General features: G+C 34.4%; 1 protein-coding gene across 1 annotated transcript in view; it reads right to left on the bottom strand.

The window, feature by feature from the left end:
* Positions 1-14,582, bottom strand: part of LOC123876090 (carbonic anhydrase-related protein 10-like) — a 112,635-nt gene extending 98,053 nt beyond the window's left edge. The window contains exon 1 of the mRNA XM_045922228.1: positions 14,401-14,582. The gene's annotated coding sequence lies outside the window, so the exon portion shown is untranslated. The remainder of the gene's footprint in view (positions 1-14,400) is intronic.
* Positions 14,583-19,665: the final 5,083 nt, after the last annotated feature.

Genomic DNA, 19,665 nt, shown 5'->3' with positions numbered 1-19,665 from the left:
AAATTCAATTCATTAAGCCTAAGAAGAATTATGTGTATTGAGTTGAATTGCAGTAACCAGACAATAATAGTTTCATCTATATCTATACTTACTAATAAATAAAATTGAAGTGTCCGTCTGTAATTTCGAAATAACTACATAATATTAAGCTCATATATAATAGTTATTTGTTCTGTACCATAACTGAATCACACGTTTTTAGATTTTTTGTGTCTGTCTCTCTGTCTGTATTTTTGTTTTGAACGGGCTAATCTTGGGAACGGCTGGACCTATTTTGACGGGACTCTCATCAACAAGTAGAGGGTTAACCAAGGAGTAACATAGGCTACTTTTTAACCAACTTTCGAAAATGGAGGAGTTGTGTTTTTCTACCTATGAACACCGATAGCTCCGAGATTTCTGAACCGATTTGCATAATTTTTTTTTAATCGATAGAGGAACTTTGCGAAATTGTTCCATACAAAATTTGGATTCCAACTCCTCAATCCTGATGCTGTAAGAAATTGCATTACTAAATCCTGGTGATCCCTCGGGATCTTTAAAGGCTCATCCGTTTAAATGTTTTTACGTGGTACAGAAATACGTTGCATCCCGGGGACGGGCTATTATGGATAGGCTTTTGTCCTGGGAAATAAAAAGTTCCCACGGGATTTTAAAACCCTAAATCCACGCGGGCGAAGCTGCTAGCTAGTGAAGTAATATAATTTTTTTTATAAACTTTATTTTTAGTGTTAACAAGAAGACTAACAAGCTGCTGCTCGCAGTCGAATTCAAGGACTTTATGTATAGGGCTGATGAAAATTATTTTAGATTCCACCGTAGAGGAAAAGAACCTATTGTTAATATGGATCCCATCTTCAATGTTACTTTTTGTGAGTATTATGTTTGCGAGCAAACACCGCCTGTTGGGAACAGTATTGGAACTGTTCATGGATTTCAAAATCTGCTGTTTTGAACAGGGATATAAATGGTGCACTAGATACGGCGATTCATAGTAACAACATGTTCCAACGAATATCGGTGTCCGCTCTCCTGTCACCCGTAATCCTCTGTTTCTACGAACATAGATAAGTTAGATCGTACTATAATGGGTACTAAAGCTACCTATACCTACTCAAATATGATGACGTGAATAATAATGTAGAGTTATCGCGTAAGTTTAATTTTAATACAAAATATGTAGCACTATGTTCGTTGGAATTTGGAACATATCGATACATATAATAAAATAATTGTAGAAAAATGGTGTCTGTCCAATGGAAATATATAAAAAAAAGTAGCAGGGGCTGTTATTATATCGATGCCGAACCCGAAATTGTAATTTTTTGTTTTTTTTTTGTCTATTTGTCTGTTTGTCTGTGTGTTTGTGCACGCTAATATCAGAAACGGCTTATTCGATTTAGATACGGTTTTCACTAATATATTGTAGTAAGCTTCACTTAACATTTAGTATTTATTTCATGTCAATCGGTTCATAAATAAAAAAGTTATGTCAATTTAAAGAATCACGGCGAATATTTTTAACGTACAGAGTATATGCTGCCCGAAAAGTCACTATTCCACGCGAACGAAGTCGCGGGCACAGCTAGTTGTGACTATGTCACGCCACATCTCGTGGAACATTTAAATATCGCTAGTTTTGAGTAATTGAGAATCGAATTTAATGGTAGAACATTCTAAAATACTTTGTTTTTATGAGTATTTTTAACCCCCGACCCAAAAAGAGAGGTGTTATAAGTTTGACGTGTGTATCTGTCTGAGGCATCAAAGCTCCTAAACTAATGAACCGATTTTAATTTAGTTTTTTTTGTTTGAAAAGTGGCTTGATCGAGAGTGTTCTTAGCTATAATCCAAGAAAATCGGTTCAGCCGTTTGAAAGCTCTTTTCTACTTACTGTAACCCTCGTCGTCCCCAAAGGGTACCAGTGTATTTTTTTAGTTACTGTAACCTTTTGTCGTGTACCCGAAGGGTGCCAGTGCGATTCTATTACTAAGCCTCCACTATCTGTCCGTGCGTCTGTATGTATATCTGTCTGTTAGCGGACAGTATCTCATGAACTGTAATAAGTAGAGAGTAAAAATTTTCACTGATCGTGAATTTCTCTTGCCGCTATAACAACAAATAACAACAATTTCAAAATGGCCGTTATGTAAATAAAAAAAATTATTGAAAAGTACATAATCTTGTAGTTGGTACGGGACCCTTCGTATGCGACTTCGACTCACACTTGGCCGGTTTTTCATAACTCGAAAACTAAAATGAATATATTTTACTCTACCCTTTATAATACTAATAATCCACTCTTTGTGTCATCTGGCTTGTAAGCGTTTGGTAAAATTGATAAAACTTTTTCTTCCAGCGTCAATTGTGGTGACCATCACCATACCAAATCTGAAGGACTTACAGTTTAAGGACAGCGAGTCTTTCCTGTACGGCAACGACCCTACGCCCAGACTTGTGGTTGGCCCTAGGGCTTTCGCGGGCACTGGTAATGAAAATGTTTTTTTCATTTCACTAGCTCGGAAAGTGTTACTTTCTCCTTCGAAATCTGCATAGTCATAATAAGTCCATTTTAACCGCTAGCGCGGAAAAATCATTCAAAATTCGAAAGTCATGAACTATGTGGTCTATGAATAGCGTATTTTTTTAATATAAAAAATTTTGAGCCTGAAGGAAATATAACACTTACAGAAAAGTTTAGAAACGCGGTTCATACTTCTTTACTCTTTAATATATAATTATAAGTATAAGTGACCTGTTGGAACAGTTTACTTTTTTACAGTTTACTTTTGAACTATTCAGTGGAATTAAACATAATACCTATTTACTCCGTATCAGCTTTATTATAGCAATTATGACTGTAAATTTATTTGCACCCATGTCTTTGAATTCCTCGCTACGCTCAGGATTCAATTTTCAAACCACTCGCCTTCGCTGGCTCGCCAAAATAACAACTTTGCAGCATTGCATAGCAAATAACAACTTAATGAAAAAGCAATGAGGAGGTCTACGTTGGAGTGCGCTTGCCTAAGATGCTCATTCATTCTTGACTTGGAGGTACTTATATTATTAAAATTGTGTAACTCTTCTTTATTATTATTTTTTTCAGATCCCCAAGTGCAAGAAACTTTAGTGAAATTCCTGGAAAATTTGCCGTCGGATCAAAAAGAATCTCTTCTTACTGACGAAACATTTTTCATAGGTTCATTTATTCAATATAATATATGTGATTTTGGCATAGAGCTACTATAAAATGAAGATGCGCTAAAGATTCAATTCATCATTCTTGTTACATGCTTTGGTTGCCTGGAAGAGATCGTTAGGGAGCGATAAGGCCGCCAAATTGTAACTGTCTATATTTTTGTTTTGGTTTTTATGTGTTTTAATGTACTAATTTTGTTGGTGTACAATAAATGTATATTAAGAATATATTACACGAACCTTTTCAAGCTACTTTTGACCCCCTCGTAACATATTTCATAAAATAAAAACCAACTTCAATAACCACAAATACTAAAAAGTAAAAATAATTTAATTTATTACCGAATATATCATACTGTGATAATGCTGTGTACAGGCGATACAAGACCGTATAGTAAATAAAATATATCTACAAGATATTGCTATGAGATAGGTAGATGTTTTTGACGATTCAAAAGTACTTGTAAAGGTCAAATTGAATAAAAATATTTGAATTTTGAATTTCAAGAATATCTTCGAATTAAAATTTGAGCAAAACAGCTCTAACATCATTTTATTTTACTTTTTCTTGAAAATGTTACAATAAAACTTAAAGCTAGCCTTATTACTTAGCACTGTACAAATCATGCCGACGTGGAATGGTGCCAAAAATACTGGCTGCATTTCGGTGCTAGACAGCCAGCCCGATCCTTTGCGCAAAAAATGAGCCAGCCATCTGTCACCAGATGAGATCATAAATATTTACCTAATTAACAACTGCTGCATCAGAAATCAGAATATCGACCTCATAACAGTAGGTATATTAATTAAGTATTATAAATTATAAATTAATACTCAAGTACCTATATCAAATTTGATAATTGAACGAAGATTTAGGCCGATTTTATCATGTTACATAGTAATTATCCTAATAGACATTTAAGTAAATATTATTAGAATTTTAACATTGATCACGCTATTATTAAATCTATATAAAAGGTATGAAACGTAATTAAGATGATTTATTGCAATATGACTTTGAAACCGTTAGTGTGTTTGGGTCTTTTCATTGTTGGATGTCTAGGAGTAAGTGAGACTGCCTATAAAGGTATTGCCACAGGTAAATCTGCATTTTTTTTAATATTAGGTTATTTTGCTTATTTAGGTTGTTGTTTAGTTTAGTTGCCATTTGGATGACAAATATACGATTGAATGGAACCATACGATAAGCATTTCTGATGATGTACGTGAGAGGCGGTGAATTTCTATAATTTGAATATAATATTTTGGAAAGAGCAACCACTGAGTTTCTTGCTGATTCTTCTCGATAGGGAAGGCATAATTCCTAACCTAAAGTTTATAAAAGTTTATTTGGCTAAACGATCTTTCCATTTGTATTCTATTTCCATTCCTAAAAAAAAGATTACATAATCGAGCTCAATTATGATTTTTCAGACGAAAATGACCTTTCATACATCGAAAGGCCATGTCGAGTGTACGATATGTTCTGCATCAGGCAGTACTTTGTTAAGCACTCTCGTTGTAAGGAAGCCCTCGGACCAGCGCCGACTCCGTTGTATAAAGCTCAGTCCTCTTTCTATGTACCAAGAGTGAACTTGACTGTAACATCGCTTAGAGTACGGTATTCTGGGATCAATGGACAAGTTGTGGAGTTTTAGTAAGAACGAGTACTTAGCCACTTTTTAAATTAAACCAAACTTGAAGTATGAAAAAGTATGAACCATCCAGTTGGTCGTTAACAACTGATGCCCGGAACTTCGTTCGCATTGATATTTCTTTCTTCTTGTTATTTATTTTATTTTTTATTTTTTTATTTAAAGAAGAATATTAGCCATGTTAAAATGACTAATATTCCCCTTTCCTCTCCAACTAAGCGTCAGGCTTGTGCGAAGAGTAGGTACGACAATAGTGCAACGGGCGGGGTTTGAACCGTCGACCTTTCGGTTTTCAGTCCACTCCTTTACCGGTTGACCTATTGAGGCTCGTCTTCAAGCTGTCATCGCATTCCTAGGGATCCTGTTAAAATATGCTTAAAAAATTTATGTCTTACAAATAACACCGCAATTTGAAGCTCATTTGGGACTGTCAATGGTTTTCTCCGTGCGTCTCGATAGATTTTTGGGGTTCCGTACCTCAAAAGGAAAAACGGAACCCTTATACCACTTTGTCGCCTGTCTGTCTAATAATAACAAACATACTCACACACACAAATTTACTCCTTTATAATATCAGTGTGATGTTATTTTTAGTGATGTTATCTTGACCGAATGTTGGACAAACTTGTACTCTGATCCGCCAACAATTAATAATTATAATTTATTTTATACAAAAAATAGTATCAACCAAAACGACGGGATTGTTGCATATGTTAGGCATAATCTTGAGGTAAGTGCATATGAACCAACTATCTTAGACGGTAATTGCTTAGTGCTTGAAGTGAGTAATTTATATTCGATTATATGTACATACCGCCCTCCCTGTTTTTCTAACCCAACTAATTATTTAAACTCTCTAGACAGTATTATTAATAATTTAAAGTTGAAACAAAACATTATCCTCACAGGTGACGTCAACATAGATATACTGCCTAGTAATATAAAAGGTTTGTCTTCTGAGTACCTAAACTTAATGGCTTCTTATGGTCTTGAACAAGGTATCAATCTACCGACTAGGATAAATACTTCCATAGATCACTTCATGGTTAAAACAACAGGTAGGTGGCAAACCCTAGTATTTGAGCAGTTAACTGACCACTCGCCCATACTTTTGTACCTCTCCAACATTAAAATTCACAAAAAGAGCACACAAAATAACGTAGTCATCATGAATAAAAATGCTATTAGAGAGTGCTTGTCGACACAGTCCTGGGATGAGCTCTATTCACTAACTGAGGTAAATTCCATTACAGAAAATTTTGTTACTAAATTACAAGAATTAATTGATAAAAATACAATAATTAAGAAAACGCCTAAGAAGAAGCTACCCCTTAAACCCTGGATTACAGTCAGTGTTGTTCAGTGCATACGAAAAAGAAACAGATTATACATACAACATAAGCGTTCCCCAAATAATGTCGAGTTAAAAACAAAATACATAAGTTATAGAAATATATGTAATAGAATTTTAAAATCATTAAAAAATAACTACTATAAAACACAATTAGCAAGCAGTAATGGTAATATCTCAAAAACTTGGAATATTGTCAAAGAACTATGCTATAGTAACAACAAAAAGTCCTCAGGTCCATTACTCAAAATTAAACCAGGTGAACCTGTAGAATCGCTTAATGAAGTAAATAAATACTTTACATCTGTCGGAAATGATCTAGCTTGCACGATTCTTAAAAATATAAAAACAACACAGTATGACTTAGCAAGCAAGGCTGTCAATCTAGCGAATTCCCCGTGTGATTCCTTCTCATTATACTTAACAGATTCCTCTGAAGTTAAAAACATAATATCGAGTCTCAAAAGCAATAGTGCACCAGGCTGGGACAGCATAACTGTTAATTTAATCAAATTTTGTGCCGATTTTGTTGCTGACCCCATAGTCTACATATGTAATCAGAGCTTTACTACCGGAGTTGTTCCCGAATTGTTTAAAAAAGCTATTGTGACTCCTATTTTTAAGACTGGTGACAAACAATTGCCATCTAACTATAGACCCATTTCGCTCTTACCTGTTGTTGCAAAGATACTTGAAAAACTTGTTAACAAACGTCTAAAATCGTTCTTAGAAAAGAACCAAATATTATCTAATAACCAATTCGGATTTCGCGCCAAGAAATCTACGGAAGACGCTGTATTAAAATTAACTTCACTGATCACTCAACACTTAGATCGAAATAAAAAGGCTGTAGGAGTATTTCTGGATTTGCAAAAAGCTTTTGACACAGTTTCCATCCCAATATTATTGGCTCGTCTAGAAAACTGTGGAATAAGAGGATTGGCACAGAAATGGTTTTCCGACTATCTCTCTAATAGAACCCAGCAATTAAGAGTTGAAGGATGCTTAAGTGATACGTATACCTGCTCATACGGAGTCCCTCAAGGTAGCACCTTAGGCCCTACACTTTTCTTAGCTTATATTAACGAACTATGCAATATACGAATCAATAATGCTGATGTCATAATGTTTGCTGATGACACAGTTCTCTTATTCCACGGTTCCACATGGGATGAGGTTAAAGTAAATGCAGAAATAGGCCTAAGTAAAATAATTTCGTGGTTAGAACATAGTCTTCTTTCTCTTAATACCAACAAAACCAAGTATCTTTGCTTCAGCAAAACCAAAAGTGGACGACCGCCAAATGATTTTAGAATAAGAGCGCATTGTTACCCGTGCAATCAAGATGATGGATTTATGTGTAACTGTGATTCCTTAACGCCAGCGAATACAGTTAAATACCTTGGCGTTACAATAGATGATAATATGACTTGGGTTCCACACATAGCTAACACTAGTATGCGTATTAGAAGACTTATTTACATTTTTAAAACCCTGCGCGCAGTATGTAGTACGGATATGTTAATCAAGCTTTATAAATCCCTTGGCGAATGTGTCCTCAGCTATTGCATCTGTGCCTGGGGTGGAGCTGCTAAAACGCATAATCTTGAGGTTGAGCGGGCTCAACGCGCCTTGCTCAAAGTCATTAAGTTTTATCCGTTTATCTTTCCAACTACAAGATTATATGAAGATTGCGACGTACTCTCGGTAAGAAAACTCTTTATCTACCAGACTCTGCGCAGATATCACAGTGAAGCGGTTCCACTCCTACCTGCGAGTACAAGGAGAATAGACAGATGCCCTGTACCTGCAGTCAAGAGTAGTTTAGCGCGTAGACAGTACGACTTTCTTGCACCCTTCTTATATAACCTACTAAAAAAAAGAACATTGAAAGATATGACGAATAGAGACTTAAAAAGCTATGTCAAAACATGGCTGAAGAAATACGACTATGAGAATGTCGAGAAATTATTCTGCAAAAAGGATTAACAAATTAAATAAATGTAATTATTATATTTTATATTTTTTTTCACGCGCAAACGCACTCAAACTCGCACACACACACACACACACACACACACACACACACACACACACACACACACACACACACACACACACACACACACACACACACACACACACACACACACACACACACACACACACACACACACACACACACACACATTACACATACAAACACACACACACACACACACACACTACACAAATCTCTTAGAATTGTAACTATCTATCTTTAAATATTAAGTATACCTTTAATTACGTGTTTTCAATTTAAACTTAATTTAATTTTATAAGTGGTTATATTATATTGTGCTGTACACTATATTATGGGAAGACACTGCCTCCTGAAACACAGTTTTCACTTCATCAGGAGGCAGGGCCTCACACCAAAGTCTGTAAATAATGTTCTGTTCAGATAATAAAGATTTATTTATTTATTTATTTATTTATTTAGTGTTAACAAGAAGACTAACAAGCTGTTGCTCGCTGTGGACTACAAGGACTTTACAATTGGTGCTGATGAAAATTACTTTAGATTCCACCGTAGAGGAAAGGAGCCTATAGTTAACATGGACCCCACCTTCGAAGTTAATTATTGTGAGTCATATTTGTTTTGCATGATTAGGTTATGAAGCTGTGATAGCCTAGTGGTTAAGACGTCCGCCTCTTTTTCGGAGGTCGGGGGTTCAGTCCCGGGCACGTATCTCCAACTTTTCGGAGTGTGTACGTTTTAATTACCGCTATATCGATATAGATGTTGTAAATATGGCTTGCTTTGACGGTGAAGGAAAATATTGTGAGGAAACCTGCACACCGAGAGTTGTTCATAATGTTCAAAAAACAAAAGTATTATTTCTTGTACGATGGTACAGAACCCTTTGTGTGTAAATGCGGCACGCACTTGACCAATTTTATAAAAACTTTACAGCCTGAATTTTTTTTCTATCCTCTATATTATTGATCCACGGTTTGTGTTTCCTGGCTGCTGGTATAGCATTTGGTAAAATTAATACTTAAACCTTTTTTTCCAGCGTCACTTGTGGTGACAATTATCATACCAAATCTAAAGGACTTACAGTTTAAAAACAGCGAGATTTTCCTGTTTAGCAACGACCCTGCACCCAAAATGGTGGTTGGCCCTAGGGCTTTCGCGGGCACTGGTAATGAAAATGTTTTTTTATTTTATTTTACTAGCTCGGAAAGGGCTACTTTAAAATATAATACTGTAAATTAAATTTATAACACCCCCGACAAGTGAAGGTTACAGTAACTAGAAAAGAGCTGATAACTTTCAAACTGCTGAACCGATTTCCTTGTATTATAGCTAAGAACACTGTTGATCAAGCCAACATTCAAACAAAAAAAAAGCTAAATTAAAATCGGTTCATTAGTTTAGGAGCTACAATGCCACAGACAGATACACAGATACACAAATATTCAGATACACACGTCAAACTTAAAACACCCCTCTTTTTGGGTCGGGTGTTGAAAAAACAATTTTACTATTTTTCAGCGCATAGTCGTATTTTAGTTTTGAACTTTTTCCGATTGACTATACAATTTTATTATATGAGTCCACCGTACCTACGCCCGAATAAAACTAGCTTTAGGACAAGTGTAAATTAAAAATTTATAAAACCCCCGACAAGTGAAGGTTACAGTAACTAGAAAAGAGCTGATAACTTTGAAACGGCTGAACCGATTTTCTTGGATTATAGCTAAGAACACTCTCGATCAAGCCACCTTTCAAACAAACAAAACTAAATTAAAATCGGTTCATTAGTTTTGGAGCTACGATGCCACAAACAGATACACAGATACACACGTCAAACTTATAACACCCCTCTTTTTTGGGTCGGGGGTTAAAAAACAGCTTACCTAGCTTTCCTTATACATATCTTTATTTTTTCAGATCCCCAACTGCAAGAAACTTTCGTCAAGTTCACCTCAAATTTTCCATCGAATCAAAAAGAAGGCCTTTTAAATGACGAAACCTTTTACATTGGTTCATTTATTCAATATAATATATGTGATTTTGGTTTAGAGCTATTATAAAATGTGGATGCGTTATTTAGGATACATTCTTAGTTATGTTTGTGAAGAAATAAATCAAGATTCAATTCAACGTTCACGTTAATATACGGGAAGCTGGAAGAAATCTGTTTAGAGATAAGCATTTCCAATGTAACTTAATTTATTACTACTTTGTAACTACAATTTTGGTACATGAAAATTAAAAATAAATAAACAAATAAAAAGTTGTATTTTTCGATTACCTAACTAATACGTACCTACAAGGCAGAAGTGAATAAGCATCTTTTAGGCAAGTGGGCCTAGAATATGCCTATTCACTTAACTTAGACCTCATTAAGTTGCCTTCAAACTACGGAAATATAATATAATATGTAAATATCAGTCACCCTACTTTGAAATGTCACTGTTCACACTTAGATGTAATATTATACTACATTAAGTGTGAACAGTGACATTTCAAAGTAGGGTGAGCGATATTTATATATTATATTATATTCCGTAGTTTGAAGGCAACTTTATTGCTCTTCACTAAGCATGATTGTCATCAAGCGCAAGCCTATCTCGCAATAAAAAAACCGGTCAAGCGCGAGTTGGACTGGCACACGAAGGGTCCGTGCCTTCATAAAGAAATAAAACTAAGGCCTTTTTTTAATTTGCATAGTGGACTTTTGGAAATTTTTATTATTTGTCGTTTTAGCGGCAAATAGATACGCACTGTGAAAATTTCAACTTTATGTCTATTATGGTTCATGAGAAACAGCCCGCTGATAAACAGACAGACAGACGGATGTGCAACTGAGCCTTAGTTAGGGTCCTGTTGGTTCCCTTTGGGTATGGAGTAATACCCTAAAAATTACCATTTCAATGTCGTTTCTTACCCATAATCTCAGCCGAGGTTGTAACAAGTTCGAAAATGAGATAATAATTTCATTCAATTTTAATAAATCAATTAAATAAAATAATACTCAGTCAATCAGGCCAATTAATAATATGCCTGTTTTACATTTAGGCCGATAAACTAGAAGCTATTATCAAAACGATTTCTAGACTATATTGATCACGCGATTGGTAAGCTACAAAGACCAGTAAATTGCGAGTCTGACTCGCACACTAAGGGTTCCGTACCAAAATATAAAATACCTATATAATGATCACAACTATGATGCACAAATTAGTGACGGACTGCGCCATCTATAATGTGTGATTTAGTAAACTAGTTATTTGTTTTAGTTTTTTAATTTTTTTTTGTGATGTTAAAATTCACGGTTTTCGGATTTTCCCCTTTGCTTGTGCTATAATACCTACCTGCCTGCCAAATTTCATGATTCCTGGTCAACGGGAAGGACCCTACAGGTTTTCTTGACAGACACGACAGACAGACAAATAATAAAGGATTTCTTTTTCCTTTTGAAGTACGGAACCCTAAAACCCAGAGTTTTATTTGCAAAATATGAATCCAAATTAAATTTTATCTGAAGCAAATGAATAATGAACAATGAAATAATGAATTATATTTTAATTACGATAAATTACTAAACAAAATGCTATAGGCTAAGTGAATTATTACGAATTGATTAATGATTAACTAACATAATATTAAAAAAATAATTTTTGCTATGTTAGCTTTTAAATATTTATCAATTAACTATATTTATTTTTATATTTATAATTATTAAAAAAAACTTACAAGTACGACTAACTTATCAAGTGCACGCGCATTACGAAATTAGACGTTTACACGTGCTATTGATAATGAAATTAATGTCGTGAAACTAATTTCGTGCCACTATAGTGTAAATTCCGCTTTATAACTTGTAAAATTTGTAATCAGCTAAAATTGTAATTCTTTTCTTGTGAAACTTGTAAAGTCGTACCTAGTTAGAGAAAGTTTCAGAAAATCTTCAATGTCGCCTGAACAAGTTAGCAATTGTACCAATTAGGAGAGACGTGGTTTAACGGAAAAGTAGATAGAGTTACGAAAAGTTTTAAAGTTAACATTTTTCGCTTGAATAAAATAAATGTACATATTCGTAGGTATTGCCGGCTCACTACTGAACACGGGTCTCTTCTCAGAATGAGGTTTCGCCATAGTTCACCAGTGGCCAACATGGTAGTTCATCATCATCATCACCTACAACAACCCATCGCCGCAGTCAACACTGAACACGGAATAGTCGAGTTCTACCAGTGGCCAAGTGCGGTTTGGCAGACTTCTCACAACTTTGAGAGCATTATGGAGAACTCTCAAGGATGCAGGTTTCTTCACGATGTTTTCCTTCACCATTAAAGCGAGTGATATTTAAATTCATAAACGCTATATATAGCTCCGAGAAGTTAGAAGTGTGTGCCCGGAATCGAACTCCCGACCTCCCGATTAGTAGGCGGACGTCTTAACCACTAGGCTATCACGGCTTTATTCATACTAATTTATAAATGCGAAAGTGTGTCTGTCTGTCTGCTAGCTTTTCACGGCCCAACAGTTAAACCGATCTTGATGAATTTGATAAAGACTTAGGTTACATCCTGGGGAAAGACATAGGCTACTTTTTATCCCGGAAATTCAAGGTTTTCCCACGGGATTCTTAAAGGCCAATCCATATAACCGATTTATATGAAATTTGGTGCAGGCGTAGCTTGCATCCCGGAAACTGACATAGATATTTTTTAACCTGGAAAATCAAAGAGTTCCTACGTCTTGTTCCGTCCCTTTTTAGCAATATTAAAAAAAAACATGAAGATACTTTAAATTCAGTTTAGAGAAATACATCAAAATCGACGCCGCTGTATTATAATTTTGCTTTGAATTTTATATAAAATCTGTTTTTATATACATAGGTAATTTAACTACATAAAAAGTAATAACCTGTTTTATTTCTATTTTTTAAACCGCAATAATCTTTGTAATAATTTAATGATAGTACTTAGTTAAAATTAAAAATGTAAATACAAGTGTAAATATTAATTTTATGAAGAGTTATAAAAATATAGCTAATTAGTAAAGACTTCTGGAATGTTATTTAATGATTAAAATTATCTTATTGTCATGACCCCACCACATAGGTCAAGAATACAACCGATAGGGACATCAAAACTTATCGAAGTAGGTATGAGTAGTTAGATATTAAGTCATATAATAACAATGAAACAAGTAAGAAGGACGAATTAATTTTCTGTGTCATGCTAATCCACTATCCACTTGATATTTTAACACTGACTGACAGACAATTCGCACCCTAAACATGCAAGCATGCCCCAGGAGTTCCTAATATTATATGGTAGTAAGAAGGGATTTTTTGAAAATTCATCCATCCCTAAAGGGGTTAAATAGAGGATGAAAGTTTGTATGGAAGTTCGTCATTTTTGAGATAAGAAATGGAAATAGAAAAGTGAGTTTCCTAAGTGAGTCATCCCCTAAGAAATGAAATTAATTAATTTTTTTATTTCCTGTAGAGTTTTTGTCATTTGTGATAAGGGACGGAAATTCATACCTGCCAATCAAAATGAGGAATGAAGATTCATCTCTTGTTATTATAACCCTTTAGGATTTGAATTTTCAAAAACGCTGGTACAACTAACTTTTATTTATAAACAAAAGCCTGAACACCAATTTCCATAACATATTTTACTTCAAAACTGACAAACTCTCATCCCCCATTGAACCCTCTTAGGGTATGAATTTTGATAAATTATTTCTACGTGCTCATCTAGGTAAAACTTTATTTAACCGACTTCAAATCAGGAGGAGGTTCTCAATTCGTCGGAATCTTTTTTTAAATAAATTTATTGGCGCTTAGCTGCCATCAGACTTGCTGGTAAGTGATGATGCAGCCTAAGATGGAACGCGCTTGCCTAGAAGATTGCCCTTGTTTTATTTTTCTAGACCAACTGATTTAGGCTGTGCGTTGTCAGTCAGTCAGGTTGTTTTCGTCGCCACAGAGAGCAAGAGTAGATAGAGCACGTTACCCAAAATCTCTATAATAATAAAAAAAGTTGAATGGTTGCTGACGTGTTGCTGATGAAAAATCCCATCGGGCACGTGATTAGTAATTTGATTTAAAAAAAAAATCAAAAAAAATTTTTTTTTTCAAAGTATATATTTTTTTCGTTAAAAATAAAGTTTTAAGATCTTACCAGTTAAAATCGATCAACACACGGCCCACTTGCAACTAGAATACACAATTTAAAGCTTAGTTCACACCTACAACTCTCATTTAATACTTTGAGTGAGCGAAAAGTTTTCCGTAAATTTTCACAACCCGAACTAAACTATTCCCATAGAACGTCCTCTCTCGCGAAAGATCGCGGTCAACTGACTGAATTTCATGACACTCTGTGCCTGCTTTCACAAAATGAAGTGAAAACTGTCAGTAGCAAAACAACTTAACTAACAAATAGCTTTAAACTGATTTGTATCTTATGTAAATAATCGTTAAGGCTCAATTTTTGTTGGCGAAAAATTTGTTTTTAAAGTACTCAACTGTTTGTTTGGGAGGTTCACAGAGGCGGGAATGAGTGTTGAAAAAAAATAAGCCAACCACGTCTCAGTGAGTTAAGGCTCCAGGGGCGGGTTTCCAGTGAATATCTTTAATTAAAATAGGAACTTTCGCCACTGTAATGAATTGATGGTATGAAAAAGTGTGGAAAATAGCTAAAATAATGCAAAGGATGCTGCAAAGGTAATGAAAGGAGGAAAATTAATTAGCATAGAGTGGGTTGCATGCTTGTTGGCTAATTTAATTAATTTTGCGCGAACATTATGACAGTGTTTGAAGCTCGGGAATGCATCTGGTTAATAATATTATGGTGGGCTGCTTTTAGCTCAGAACTAAGTATAAGGTGAAGTATGCACTGACGATGAAATATTTTACGGCTTCCTGAATTTTTTAGAAGTTTTTTAGTATTTTACTGTACTGATTAGCAAATATCTATTTCATTTTATCAATTCATTATTTTAATTTAACAATAATTGAAAAAATAAAAATTTAATAACAAGTCTTATTCATGCTATATTAGAAACACAATAAAAAATTGTAAAGAATAATTCACATAAGATTTCACGTAAGATTTCGTTCAACGTTTTATTTTTATTTTTAAATTATGTTGTTGTAAATTATCGAGAATCATTACTTCAATGTATAAAAAATGAGAGACTTTTAAGAATTCAATAAGAATTTTAAATTCATAATGGTTATAATTTTATAGATATTTTTTTGGCAAGTGCGGAGTTATTTCAAATACTTTTAGTGAATTTTGTCACAGATTATAAAATAAATAGAACTTTATTTTATGCAATAAAGTACCACTTATCAGATGAAATACGAAATCAGTATTTATCTCTCTCGGATAAGGCGGGGCCTGCTCTACGCATGCGTGTACCAATCTTAAGAATAAGATTTAAGAGTTGCTCTCAAAGAATACAACTCAAGGTATACAAACTCATTGTGTATAGAATTTAACCTCATACATACGAGTATATATTGTGTAGAGTTCAAAGTGTTTTGTAGAGAAAATAATCTTAATTAATCCATAATAAATCAAAAAGAATCAAAATAATTTGAGTATTTATTTCATATAGGAAAAAACCTAAGTGTGTTTATGCTACGTCTGTGACTCTACCACCGGTTTGGAATGCAGTTTCTACTGCGAAGAGCCGGCAATTTACTCAATAGTTGCTATTTGCTTCCATGAAACTTTGTCACTAAGTAAATTATGAGTTGTATAGTATCCTCAACTTAGTGTGTTTTACATAATGTTTAAATTTGTATATTGGCAAATCTACAAATTCATTTGGAACCATATTATAAAAGCAAATACTAATATTATAAATATGAAAGTTTGTCTGTCTCTCTGTCTGTTACTTACCTTTTCACTTTTAACAGATTAAGAGATATCTTCCACACCGAGGAAAAACTTAGGACATAATATTTTTTATTCCGGTAAATTAACATGCTACCTACCATGAAATTTTTAAAAACCTAAATCCACGCAGACGAACTCGTCAAATAATTTTCAAGACGTGTAGTTACTTGGTACTCGTATCTACTTGATTTGTCAACATGGTAGAGATATATTTAGTATATTATATTTTGCTTTATTTATCATAAACAATTAGTAGGTAGGTATATTATGCGAATCTTTTGATCATCGCAATGGAAAGATCACAAATAGAAACTGCGTAAGTTTTCATTCATGACTCAGTTAAGTTTAACGTAACCTAAAAAGGTTAACTAATTTATTTGTTGGCAGAGTAGATAAAATATAATAATAGCTAAAATCCAAAGCTGTTACTATAATTATTTAAAAGACAGTGTGGCTAATTCTGTTGCATACTATCTCTTAAGTAAACTAAAATGATAATAAATAGTTAAATAGTATGTCTAAATGTATTGCAGATCCACTTCATAACGCTCCCTGCGGAATGCGATCTAGCACTAGATTTTGACCTGTCATTTCAGTTTACTTTAGACACTGTAGAACAGAATTATCCATCGTGACAATAATTTCAATAATTGTGCCAGTACATAAGCTCCTAAAAAATATTCTTTAGAGTTACCTATTTTTCAGCCTTTGCCAGATCAACCTACATTACTAAATATTAAAAAAAATTGCTACGGGTATTACATTCACAAAACGATTTTATTGGCTTGTAAAAATAGATTTAGCTTTTTGGAAAGCTGACAGAAAAATACTTTACAATAAACGTGCACGTCCATCGCTCACGGAGTCTGGTCACGTACTGTACTGTTGCACATTGCTAGAAGCCGACGCGAGGTGGCGCTGTCAATTTGCGCTGCTTAGAAAATTTGGCGCCCAACGTGGGAACTATACTTACTTTGTTGTCGTTTAAATTGTGTAAGGACTAACGACAATGTGACTAATTTCGTTGTATCTTTAAACTACACTAAAATGATAGGTCTAACTCTTGTACTATCCTTTTCTGCAGATAGCATTATGAAAAGGATAGCATTATGTCTAGACATGTCATTGTAGTTTAGTTGAGAGACTGTGTAAAATAGTATTAGCCACATTATCTGATAATGGTAAAAGCTCATAATTCTTTTTAATATATCAGTTATCATCATCATCGTCATCACCATAAACAACCTATCGTCAACTCACTACTGAGCATGGGTCTCCTCTCTGAATGAAAAAGATTAGGCCATAGCCTACCACGCTGGCAAAGTGCGTTTTGGCTGACTTCACACGCCTTTGAGAACATTACGGAGAACTAATCTCCGCCATGCAGGTTTCTTCACTATGGTTTCCTTCACGGTTAAAGCAAGTGATATTTAAATAATATCAACTAGTAGGTCAATAAATAAAAAAGGTTTTGAATAAAGTCTAAAATTCAAACATCTAAATATTTTTAAATGTATCTTTCCTTAATTTATTCACTGTAAAATTAATATTGAACTTACCGCAGCTCTTATGTGGTACCCTAAAATGAGAATTAGTCACTACATTAGTCATCTGTGGAAACCATAAACTTACTATATTAATAGTGGAAACACAATTTACATTGCCATTAAAATTTAGTACCAAACCGAAACACGACATTTTTCACGGAAATTTTAGCTCGAACCCAGAATATCCACTGTATACGTTATCCTCTCACAGGATCTGTGGTTTCCAGCGATTAAAGTCGCCTCTTTGATGTGTTCACGGCATCTCACAGCAAGGGTAAAACTGTGAAAGGGAATAGACATAAAAACCGTATGTAAATTAAACACGTAAATGGTAACAGTTAGCAAAACTCACGAAACATCTTTTATTTAATTTTCTTAACTTCATTACACTTACTTTTAACACACTTCAAACATCAAGGAAGCCAAAATCCTATATTTTTCACGGAAATTTCAGCCCGAAACCAGAATGCCCACAGTATATATACGTTATCTTCCCACAGGATCTGTGGTTTTCCAGCGATTAAAGTCGCCTCTTTGATGCATTCACGGCACCTCACAGCAAAGGTAAAAGCTGTGAAAGGAAATAAAAATAAAAACCGTTAGCACTAGTGTTAGTTTCGAAATACGACTCTGTTTATGCAACTGTTTCTTAATCCATTAATTACGTAATCATCAATGAGCACGGGTTTCCACTCAGAATGAGAAAGAAATCGTTTCGTATATCTGTTGATTAATCACAAGAAAAAATGCGAAAAAATATGTAAAAAGAAACCTATAAATTATAAAAGTTTGCAAATAAAACATCTGACTAACGCTAGAGGTCAACGAACGTTGCGTAGATAGATGCCGCGATGTCAATGCCACGTCGTAGGTAGGGTATTGACCCCGCGATACATTGCGAGTTTGAAAAATATTATACTCCAACTATTAATTTAAACTACAAGTATAAGGAAAATGGTTATTGGTATTGGATTGTGTTAAGGTCGTACAATAAAAGATACTATAATAGATGGTAGATGCATTTGACCATTCAAAAGTACTTGTAAAAGTCTAATTGAATAAAAAAAAAATTGTATTTTTTATTTATTTATTCAGCGCTAAGTTTTTGCTAGTATTCAAATATATTTATAATATTAAAAACAAGTATTTTGCGCAGATATTTGCTTGATTTCAGTCTGAAGTTGAAGTATTGGAGGTGTATCCGTGTCTCCCTCGGGATCTGTGGTTTTGCAGCGATTAAGCGTGGCCCCTTTTGATGTATTCATCCCGTCTCGAGGCTGTAAAAAGAGATAAAAGCGCCGTTTTAATACGGGCCTCGGAGGAGTCGGAAAAGTTGGGCTTCGATTTTTCTGCAACGCTGTTTTATCCATACTTCCATACTAATCCATACTATCCATACTATTATTATAAATGCGAAAGTGTGTCTGTCTGTCTTTCTGTCTGTCTGTCTGCTGGTTTTTCACGGCCCAACAGTTTAATTGATTTTGATGAAAGGTACAGAGTTAGCTTACATCCCGGGAAAGGACATAATCTACTTTTAATCCCGGAAAATCAAAGAGTTCCTACGGGATTCTTAAAGGCTCATCCGTTTAACCGTTTTATTTGAAAGCTGCAGAGGTAGCCAATATCCCGGAAACTGACATAGACAAGTTTTTAGCCCGGAAAATCAAAGAGTTCCTATACGGGATTTTTAAAAAACCTGAATCCACGCGGACGGAGTCACGGGCATCATCTAGTTGATAATATTTTGAACCAAACATTTACAAGGTAACAGAATCAAACCGTCTTTTTGGAGCTTTTTCCAATGCCCAAAGAGCTGGCAGTAAGACGATAATCACTGGTTTAAAATATTTTAATGCTGAGGAAGCGTAACAAGAAATCTAAACTTATACATCCATATCCATACTAATATTATAAATATGAAAGTATGTCTGCCTGTCTATCTGTCTGTCTGCTCACTTTTCACGGCATATCCATGAACCGATTTTGA

This window comes from Maniola jurtina, chromosome 21 (genome assembly GCF_905333055.1).
Source record: "Maniola jurtina chromosome 21, ilManJurt1.1, whole genome shotgun sequence".
Taxonomy (NCBI): domain Eukaryota; kingdom Metazoa; phylum Arthropoda; class Insecta; order Lepidoptera; family Nymphalidae; genus Maniola; species Maniola jurtina.
The sequence above is the reverse complement of the archived record's forward strand: the minus strand, read 5'-3'. Positions and strand labels throughout refer to the sequence as shown.